The sequence below is a fragment of the Xyrauchen texanus genome, unplaced genomic scaffold (genome assembly GCF_025860055.1).
Source record: "Xyrauchen texanus isolate HMW12.3.18 unplaced genomic scaffold, RBS_HiC_50CHRs HiC_scaffold_203, whole genome shotgun sequence".
NCBI lineage: Eukaryota > Metazoa > Chordata > Actinopteri > Cypriniformes > Catostomidae > Xyrauchen > Xyrauchen texanus.
In genome coordinates this window covers 19,942-31,275 of record NW_026266171.1, presented here as the reverse complement: position 1 = coordinate 31,275, position 11,334 = coordinate 19,942, and the positions used below count along the sequence as shown (strand labels likewise).

The following is an 11,334-nucleotide window of genomic DNA, read 5'->3' as shown; positions in this document are numbered from 1 at the left end:
TAAGCACATAATTTAGGAGAAATTAGAAAAGGTGGGTAAAGGTTAGTAAAAGGAAAAAAAACATGTTTAGTTTCTCTCTATTTGTGATTAGCATGAAACACTCATGTTTATGGCTGTTCGCCATAAAGAGTGATTGCTTTTGGCATCACAAAGCATCTTTATATAGCCGTGATAGATTTACAAATCTATGTCTCTAGAAGCAATATGATAAGTGTGGGTGAAAAACAGATCAATATTTAAGTCCTTTTTATTATCAATCTTTACTTTCACGTTCTTATTTTATTTTTGGAGATCCAGATTTTTTGTGCATATCACCACCTACTGGACAGGGAAGATAATTGATAGTAAAAAGTGATATATTGGGTGAAGTCCAATCAAAAGTGATCATCCCTATAACCTACTCATTACAAAGAACAGAGATATTGATGTGGGTACTCTGAAGGGAGCATGGCATTAAGCAAAAGCATTCCACTCAAATACATGCAGCCATTCCCAACCAAATTATTTCCAGTGAATGTAGGGTAATGTATCTTCTCGCTTCTACCAAGTAGAAGCATCTAATTACTGCTGCTAACTGAATTTGAACCTGCTTGATCCTTGAATGATATTGACAGTGACCTACCAAAATCCTGAATTTGATATATTTCAAAGCCAGTTTCTACACCATATCAATTAACAGCTTCTACCACCACAATCAAAGCCGCTGCAGGCAGATATAATCCCATTATATTTATTTGACCTTTTCCATACAGGAAGCTTTCAATAGTGGACTCACTACCTTAGCAGGCACTCTGGGAACCATCTTCAGTCAGATTCATATTACCACAATGTCCTTGCTTTCCAAGGGTCCAACCCATGTTACAGCAAGATCAGCACAGCAGGGTTCTTTCACTCTCAAAGCCAGGACATGTGTGAAAGACAAAACAGAAATAGACAATGGAGAGTTCGCAATTTGCAAAGGAGTTAGTCTGTATATCAAACTATATCTCAATCCCTGTCAATCTGTAATTTGTTTTCTAAGTGGTTTGTCTCTGCCCAATTCTCTACCCTTTATTTGATAAGGTGACAAAAATGCCATTAAAACACCAATGGGAGTTTTAGGATTTTTTAAATACACCTTCAAGTAATGTACATCACAAACTAATGTGCAAATATAAGAAGTAATTCAGCAATTGCACATTTCTGAAACATATTTCATGTCTAAATTACAAAAGAGGAAGAAAGCATGGATAAGACAAAAACTAACATCTCACTTTTTAGACAGCAAAGTATGTTAAAAATGTTTAGCATATCTAAAAATAAGTAAACATTAAATCCCTCCCTGAAACACACTTGTCTTTGGACCACTTCAGTCATCAGAGCTGACCTGCAAGACAAATTTTAACCAAAGCACTTTCTCGAACTAAACAAGGATCATGTCAAATCATTTTCAGAGAAGGATGAATTGGTCATTCACACACCTTCACAGATTCACACCAATTACCAAGTGTAATATCCATAGAATACAAAAAAAAAAATATATATATATATATATATATTTTACAATACCTAGACACACAATAAACTGAGTGTGTGAAACCTCAATCATTCTATTAGTGCTCTTAAAATGAGATCTCTGGAAGAATTACAGTAACACATTCAAACCATTAGAATGCTACAGCTTTCTATGTTATATGTTTCTACAGTAATGAGTCAAGTTAATGTAGATGAAAACATATCAAATCAAATTTTTACTGCTTCTATAAGATTCATATCAATTTGTTATTTTGCATGTAATTTCCATCTTAAGTAACTTAATGTGCAGTAACATCAATATACTAAAATTAATAACTTTATCAATTATTAAAAGATTACCTTCGTTTTAGCTGCTGTTGTGCCGAAATTTGACTCACTGCCAGATTCTGACTCCCGCTACATGACTGGCCCTTATCCCTAAAATTCACCCCTACACCCACCCCAACCCTAACCATCATTGGTCCCTACTACTAAAGCCCATCCCTATTTATACCAGTACAATCAATGATTTTGTTTTTTCATATTTATTTAGAACATCAGTAAAACTTCTCCAAAAAATATTTAAGTTTTCATCTTGTTTAAATCACCTTTTCATTGCTGTACATTATATATTTATATTATTTGACAATGCAAAAGCTATGTCTATCGAAGTGTATTTTGATGCACTCCTATTCAAATGTTCTAACCTTTCAGTGTTTTAACATTTTATGTAATAACCTATTGTTATATAAGATACTCAATCTCATCCTGTACATGGCCTGCTTTGATGGAATCAGTCACCCAAGACTCCGAATGATTTTGAACTTCTTAGTATAAAGTCGTCTCAGTGTCTTTAAGTCCAGTGTCCTTGCATCACCTTCGACTATGACGTGTGATATTCCTTCCTTACATTTCTCGACGACTGTACCACCATGGAATCGAATTCCAAGGCTCGTGTGTCCAAACATGTACCTCGGATAATGCTTTTTGATTTCCTAAGTCAGCACACCAGTCAAAGTATGCAATATAAGGCCTGAACATGCTAGTGGGCAAGTCATCCCAGGCGTATGTTGCTTCTACTTGTGCCACAGACGGAACCTCATCTTCTATGGGGCCAATCCTTCCAAAGACTTCCCTGAGCTGCTGTTCATCTGTGTCAACATAATAACTGTCTCCATACAAATCATACTCTTTGGCAAAGTGCTCTCTTGTGGAGGGTGACATGTGGATCATGTGACGTGGTTGCCATGGTAAAACCTGCTTATTTTCCAGACACTCTACAAGCCAAGCAGCCCACACCACATCATGCTGGTCTGAGGAGATGAGGTTCTTTACTCTCATGTTCTGCACAGCAGCAATCACACAATATGTGTCCTTTCCAGGGTTCTGCACAACAATGCCTCCACAGCGGGCAACACCCTTCTCAAGCTCTGCCTTGGAATGGTTATCATTGCCATTTATCACACAAAACTCTACATCTTCAAACATATCTATCTCTTTTGTGACAGCGGATAAATCTTGAGATTTGAAGTGATCAATGACACCAATGGTCTTCTTTGGCTTGGCCGCAAGTTTGCGCTTCTTTTCCGGCTGCTCGCCTTGGATGAGTAAATGTCTGGATGCCAGCTTTCCTGAAGCCTTGGAGCGGAACTGACTCAGTTCAGTCAAGGTCATGCACTGATGCCACTCTTTGTCCTCTTTGATTCTTTCTATTCTGGGGAAACGTAATGTGCAGTTGGTCCTATACATGTCACTAGAAACAATCTCTGCTGCTTTGACTTGTATGATCACAGAGTTTCGTGGTTCTATGTACACCTCCGGTTTCTCTGTCCCACACAAGATGGCTGCTGGAGGATTGTTTTTGTTGTAAACTTTCCAATGTTTGGCTAACTTCAGGCCAAGATCATATAGTTCTTTCAAAGTGTAGCCTGAACCAATGCGACAGATAGTGTGGAATACGGTGGGCTTCACCCCAGGATTTGGCACCTCTGCAACCGCAGACAGAGAAAATGAGAGAGCATCCCACTTCTCCTACCTTTACCCCAGTAGCCTCCCACTATGAGCAGATCGAGTTCATCCATCAGACCATCCACATATTCTGGCTTAATTTTCAGCCATCCTTCACCACGCTTATCTGGTTTGTAGATGGACATGGGGTCCTTAACCATAATTCCCTCTTCCCGACTGTCAATGGCTTCATTGAGAGCATTCACAACTTCTTGCATGGTTTTACCTTCAGATTTAGAGACCAGCTGGATACTGGCCTTTGATGGGGGTGAAAACAGTGTGAAGAGTTTCATAAGCTTCTTGAGAGATTCATTTCCAAACTTCTGGTTGTTTACTAACAGGATATCAAAGACACAAAAACAGGTTTGCAAGTCAGAATCATCCATTAGCTTTTTAATGTCAAACTTACTGCCTTTCTGCATAAAGGTCTCAGTTTTAGGGTTATAAGCCATCATTTCTCCATCCAGTATGCAATTTACCACATTAGGTTTGAAGACATTGTGAATGTATGGTGTGAGGGTGCCCTCTAGTGGTGAGGCCCCAAACTGTTGTGTGTACTCATAAGCATTCCTTGAATAGTATTTGTATACATCTCCAGCTTTGTGTAACTGAATGCGTTCACCATCAAACTTTGTCTCAATGTAGAATGGCCGGTTGCCCATTTGCTTCTCTATTTGTTTGATATTGGCAACTGCAGCCAGCATTGGTTTAAAAGCAGAAAATAGATCAACAGACACCTCACTGAGGGACACTGATGGATCGTGAAGTTGTAAGCACACTTTATTCAGATCTGTGGTGACACTGTAGAGTTCCGTGCATCTGGATGAAAAACCTGAAGGACTGTTTCCTTGCCAATGCCAAGCTTCATGTCCTTGAGGATCATTCTAATCAGCCACTTTTGTTCCAAAGCTGAGCTCTGAGTTATCAGATCCAAAAGGCTTTTCTTCACCTGATCCTTCTGTTTACTGGTATTGTTGACAGCTACAGAATCCAAAAAGTCATTCACTTCTTTAATGGTTAAATTACCCTGACTTGTGCACCTTTTCTTCAGGACAAAAAAAGCTGTAAGGGCAAAGTCACCTGCTTCCCCTTGAGATGTGGTCGGGCTCTGTAATTTAGAAGTTTGTTTGCCTCAGGTCCATTTTTAGGTAGACCTAAAACCTCAATATAAAGTTTGGCAAGCATGCTCTCTTTTATCCCATAAGCCATTCGCTCTCAGCTCAAATGGAGGCACAATGAGACGCATGGCTGGATAAAATGAATCTTTGGTGCTGGGATTGTCTTTGTGAAGCACTGCATGGAAGTTCCTCCAAGAATCAATAAATTCCTTTAGGATTTTGGCTTTATCAGGTCTGAGTTTGGCCTTTTGAATATTCTCCAGAACTGAGCAGAGGTCAATATATGGAACTCGTGCAGCAACAGAGGCCTGTGGTGTGGCATCACTCTTAGAGGCAACTTCCATCATTGCCGATGACACCTCTTAGGGAAAAACAACCAAAGACAGAGTTTAGCTAAGAAAGTTTTGATTCATGAGCATTTTATTAGTACAAGTAAATACTTGGAAACAGAATCTATGAAGGGAACTTTAATTGAATTGATTTTCTCCATATACCCTCAGAGAGCAATAAAGTAGGATTTAACAGGCCCTTTTAATATTATTTTCTTCCAAAAGACTAATTAGCAACAAACATCACTGAAGAATTTACCTAAACTCCTATTTGTATGCAGTTTCAAATGTTTCATATTCATGTTTGCAGTGACTAAAGGTTGAATTTGTGCCATTGGAGCTAACAATTTAAAATGTTGGAAATGTATATAGCTTATGGGAATCCCTGAAACTATCACATACATTGAGACAAAACACTTGTTTATGATTTTCATTAATTAAGTCAAAACCTTTTCATTTTTGATAAATAAGCTGGATAGTTTTTGGGATAAAAAGTCCAATAATGTTGGGGCAAAAGGTCCCTCATGAAAAGACCCACTCTGGTTATAATGGCCACCCAAAACACTGTTACGCAGGTTTTGGGCCGAATTTGGGCAAAAAGCAGAATGACCAAACTGGAATATCAAACTGTTTTTCAGAAATATTTGTTAAGAACGATTGGCAAAATTGAGGCCACATTAACAACCACAATCTGCCTGTATTCTCCAAGAGGTACATGTTCATTTACTAAAAGCAGAATAATACATTTCATACAAAATATTTAGCTGTAGTGGCCAAACGACAAAATCAGTACCATGGTGCAATATTATTTTGAATATGTATTTCGAATATATTTCTATATTAGCAGTTTTCATATTGTAACATTATTTAGCAAATTCTCGTATCACTATTGCCCATCTGCGCTATATTCGTGATTTTGAATCAAAATAACCCTTTTTGCAATTTTATTGATGATTTATACTGAGATTGAAAAGACTGCAATGCACAAATACATCAATAACACAAACAGATTATATTTTCAAAATAGAACATTCAAATTTGTTATTTTGGCTAATAAACAATAACACTAACATACTAGAAAACATGAAAAATAAAAAATTAATTACTAACCTGTAAATGAAGGATTGTACTTCTGGAAACGAGTATCTTGTTGTAGTTCTGAAGTCCTCAACTTCAGTGCGGTAAAGTTGTTTTTATATTGGACATTCGTTTGACTTACGAACTTTCCTTACCGTTACTTGGCTGTAATCGCTAAAAGTGGTGGTCTGTACGTTGTGTCGTCCAGATGTAATGGTACACCATTATAGTAACAATGGATAAAGCTATTACTCGGTAAATGTATTTCAAATGTGTGAAACCTGAAACAGCGATCTCCACCCAGGAAACAAATTAAGGAGTGTCGCAAAATGCAAAACGGACAAACATCCGTTAAATTGACTTTCATATTTCGTTATTTAATGAAAGGATTTTAATGTTATAGGTGGAACCTAATGTTGTAAAATAAATGGAAAAGCATTATGAAATTATGTACATTTAAAGTGGTGGAATTGCATCGATTTAATATTTTTGCCTGTTTGTCATATCACTTGCGACCTATTCACATGCTCTTAAACTTGCTTAGGCTACATTTAGTTTTTCAGAAATATGGATGTGCATTTTTAAAATCAGTGATAAATGCCCAAATAATGATCAAGAATGGGTGAGTTGAGTTCAGTGCAATAATTCCTAGTCAATATTTGGCTGTGCACCAAGATACTTTGGTATCTAAATACTTTTCCTCTAAATAGTATAATTTAGATATTTCATGTCAACTGCTTGATTTTGACTTTGCTATTCTGGGAAATATGAACAAATAATGTTATGTTTTGTCACTATTTAAAGCACTTTTTAATATGCTAATTGTTTTAAAAAAAAAAGTTGTTCCTTTTGGTTCAGTTCTTAAAATATAGAATTTCTGGACACAGACTGTTCAAAGTTAATTTGTAGCATTTTTTTTCCCCCCGATTTCTTTTTCAGTTTGGAACCCTTTTTAATGGTCTGGGGCTGCTTCTACCCATCTGCAAAGTAGGTATATTTCATTGTGGTTCTTGTGCACCTCCAATACATAAAATTCCTGTTTTTATTGGAAATTTTTTTTTTTTTTTGTATTATTGTTTTAAATCTTTGAATGAATAAAATACATCTATATAACTTCCTGGTCTCCCTTGAATTCTTCAAATTATTTTTTTTATGTTGTGCGTGTACTAGTGGATCATGGCGTTGCATTCCTACAATGTGTTTTATGTCCAAGTAATTTCTTCACAAATACCTCCTATACATTGTACACAACTTGGACATGATTTCACAATATAATGCATATTCACTTAAATGGAAAATAATAAAGCCAAACAAACAATTCTTTAGCATTTTAACTTTGTGCACAGCATCCATGGAAATAGTGGCCCTCTGCCTGTATTGGAAATGTTGTCTATGACTTTCACTTTGTTAGATCATTCAGCCAACAATGCAAGGAATGGTCTAATTAGTCTTCCATTAGACCTCATCAGAACATATTAGAAATATCAGAGTCTTGTAATGTTAACTCTTCTACCAGCTCAGCAGGCAGCAGGGGAATAGCAGAAGGCAAGAGACAAGGTGATGGTAAAATCATCAGAATTTATTGAATATTTGCTTATTTCTCAATGCTCCAGCTGACTAGCACAAATTCAACAAATATATTTATACCAATCACAAGACAATGAAAAATTGCTGCTTAACTACATTGTCCTGTGACTAACTTGGAAGATAAAGCAGCACACAACATAAGATTAAACTTAAAAATAAAACATTTCAATTAAACATTATATAACAATTTCTATATAAATGAAAAGAAAAGAATGTGAACAAAATAAACAACTATGTTCAACACAAATGTATGTTTGCTCTCTTGAAGCTGTTCCCACACTCAAATTAGATCCTTCAGCTTCTCTAAATAATAGAAGAAAAGGATTGTTAAAACAAGACATCAGACATTGTTATGCATTAATAAAGTACTTGAAATCAATTTCAAAATGCAGCAACATGTATCTCTACAGTACATGCTGTGGAAATAGCATAATATTTTCATGAAAATTCTATGAACTTGGTTAATTACCTGTTAATTTGTTTTCAAAAATCAGTTGTGCTTCAGTGCACAACAAACAGAACCATGGTAATTCCTTGACAGAGGTCCCTTTAGCATTGAATTGTGCACATGAATTATGGAACCACCGATCACACTTCTCACACTGAACCTGTATGAGGTTGAAAGAGGGTGAAAATAAGGTAGCTAAGGCCTGATCATATTTAATGGCAGCCCTGACTTTGTGCAGTCTGCCATATCAGCATAATGCCAGTGTAATCTAAATGTCATGTGTATAAAATGTTTTGATATAACACATAGCCAGTGGTAATTAATTACATTAGTATATATTTAACTTGTTTAATAATGCAATGCATGATAGCATTTAAGAGGGATCGTTCCCCAACACAGAAATTGTGCCATCATTTAGTCACCTTCTCATTACTTTAAAACTTAATGAATTTCTTCTGTGGAACACAAAAGGAGATTAGGCAGAAGGCTGTCCGTCAGTGGTGACTGGGACTGTCATTCTGCTGAACAACTCCTATTGTTCCCATCAAGACAAACCATGCAACCAGGAGATTACTTTTATGCTGCAATTTTGTACTTTGAGCTTCAAAATCTTGGCAACCATTCACTTGCATTGTGAGGACCTACAGAGCTGAAATATTCTTCTAAAACTATTTGTGTTCTGCAGATTACAGAAAGTAATACACATCTGGAATGAGATCTTATTTTTGCGTAGTCTATTACTTTAACTGTATTAAGTGCATTTTCACTATTGTCCAGCAGGTGCCATCATAAGCCTATGGATTTACGATGCTCTTAGCATTGTATGATTAGCGCTACACTACTCTACTCTTGTTAATCTGTGAGCATTTTAAATTCTACTTGTGTTATGACTGCTTTGGGAAACTGGCCACAAAACTAAAATGAATCATAAGAAGGATTTTACTATCTACTTGGGCTTATATAAGGAAACAAGGCCCTGGTTGCCATGTGCTGTTTTAGCACGTTTCCCCTGTGTATGTCAGGACATGCCACTCTATTCATATATATCAGACATGGTCTATTCTAATTCAACAAAAATGGCAAAAATACTGTATGCTAAAGACAACATATGCAAAAATTACCCAGTCAATGATGTCTGTGCTTGTCACTTTAGGGAGGTCTCTCAAAGCACAGATAGAGCAGTAGTCTTTTGATTCTAAAATGGAAATTTTTATAGAATAATTAACAAATGTTTAGCTCACATTAACAGATTTAAATGCTATGACACAAAATGTTTCATTGATTTTGAGCAATTAACCTGATGCAAGGAAAATTTCCTCTGCCATCTCCCTTCTCTGTTCTTTTATATGCTCTTTGGAAGGATTGATATTAAAATGTACGTGGAATCGTAGGAAACTGTTCCACAGTTTCTTTTGCCATCTTGGAAAAATTTTTAACAACGTTTGTTATAGCAACAGAGCTTATAAAAGATACATATGGTTAATTAATGTCAATTATAACACTTTTGTCAGCGAGAACAATGTCTAAAGTGACCATGCAGTTTATCAGATTATATCACAGTTTTGAAAGCTTAATCTTTTCATTAAAGATTACCTGTAAGACAAACACTCCACAACTCGTTGCATCTTCTTGGACTGTGTAGGAAATGTGACCAGGCTTCCACTGAATGTTCACCCACTCTTCCTTTCCGAGTCGGTTCAGGCGCATTCTGAAGTATTGTCTGTGTTTGAAAACAATTTACACAGTTTTCAAAAATATCCGAAAGAAAATGTAACTTCACAAGTGTACATGTTTTTAAAATTATTTATTGGTACATTTGTGTCATGTAATATAAGCTAATTAAGACGGTCTTACTGAAATTTTTGGGATGCAGTTCTGAGGCACTCCATGTCAGATTCAGCAACTGCAGGAGCCACAACAAAAATTTGTTCGGAAGGAACATGAAGATACTAACAAAACACAAGGAACAATATAAAATCAAATTGTTACAATTGTACATGTCTGTTTATCATAATTGTTTTATTATTCCATAAAAGTTTATGGAATAATAAAATATATATACACATTTCTTTTTTTTTTAATTTTCACCCAAAAATGAAACTGATCTTATAATTTATTCACCCTCATGCCATCCCAGAGGTGTTTCTCTTTCTTTCTTTGACATGAGGGTGAGTAAATGAGAGATTTTTCAATTTGGGGTGAACCATCACTTGAACAACAATTTGAGTTAATTGTAGGCAATCCAAGTGTAGTGAACTGATTTGCAAATCATGCAAGTGACTGACTAAGAATGTACTAAATCTTCCAGGACTTCTGGTGTCTTCATTTTTTATTCAAGACATCTGTTTATTTTGGTCAAAGTCTGACTGAAATTTCTCTAATCCTCATTTCATGGACATCCGCAATTTATTTTGTTGTCTATATAGTGATATTCAACCGCCTAACATTGATGACAATTCCTCCCACCAAGACAGTCGCAACATTGTAAAAAAAAAAAGAAAAAGAAAAAGTCACTGCAGAGCTGATGGCGTCGCACCAGGTGGACCTTAATCCTGCACTACCTGTTGCGTCCAAATACAAAGTGACAGGTGATCGTTTTATGCAATGTGCTCATTGTTTTATACAGTATACTCATTCCTGTTTCAGTGTAGGTGTGCGCCAAACGGATCCACTTGAAAATGTTGCACATACCCCGGTGTGTTGTAAAATGCGGTGTCAGTTTCCCTGATGATTAACTGTGTCAGTTGTGTCTCCAATAATATGTTTTCATGTAGCTGCATGTTTTTTTTAATTTCATAAGAAATTACCTTCAGGACGCTTTTATTGAGGCTGTGTGTTATATTACCTGCAAGAAGCTCCTCCACTGGTGTGTTTCTCAACCTCTTATAATTGAAAAAATGCTTTTGATTGGTAGCACTTATAAGACAAGTTGCCAGCTCAGGGTGCTGACCCACCAAAGACTGTCCGATTAGAGACGAAAACGAAGATGCAATAACTTTCTGGGAATAACCCATTTATTGTCACCACTCAACAGACTGGCCTGTATGGTTGTGGTTTTCTATAAAATAAACAGTAACATAAACATGAATATACATAATAATAATTACAACAATTAAACATATGAGCAATAATGTAGCACGATAAAATAACATTAATAATTAAACAGGCACATTATTAGAATAAACTGAAAGCAAATGTAAGTTAGGCTGTAACCTTTATGTTATATGCCACGCACAGCTGTAATCTGACACCTTGTAAAGCTGCGAAGCTTGTA

General features: G+C 36.1%; 1 pseudogene; it reads right to left on the bottom strand.

Annotated features, from left to right (window-relative positions):
- Window positions 1-2,238: 2,238 nt before the first annotated feature.
- LOC127641862 (DNA ligase 4-like) lies at window positions 2,239-6,294 on the bottom strand (annotated as a pseudogene).
- Between the last annotated feature and the right edge of the window lie 5,040 nt (window positions 6,295-11,334).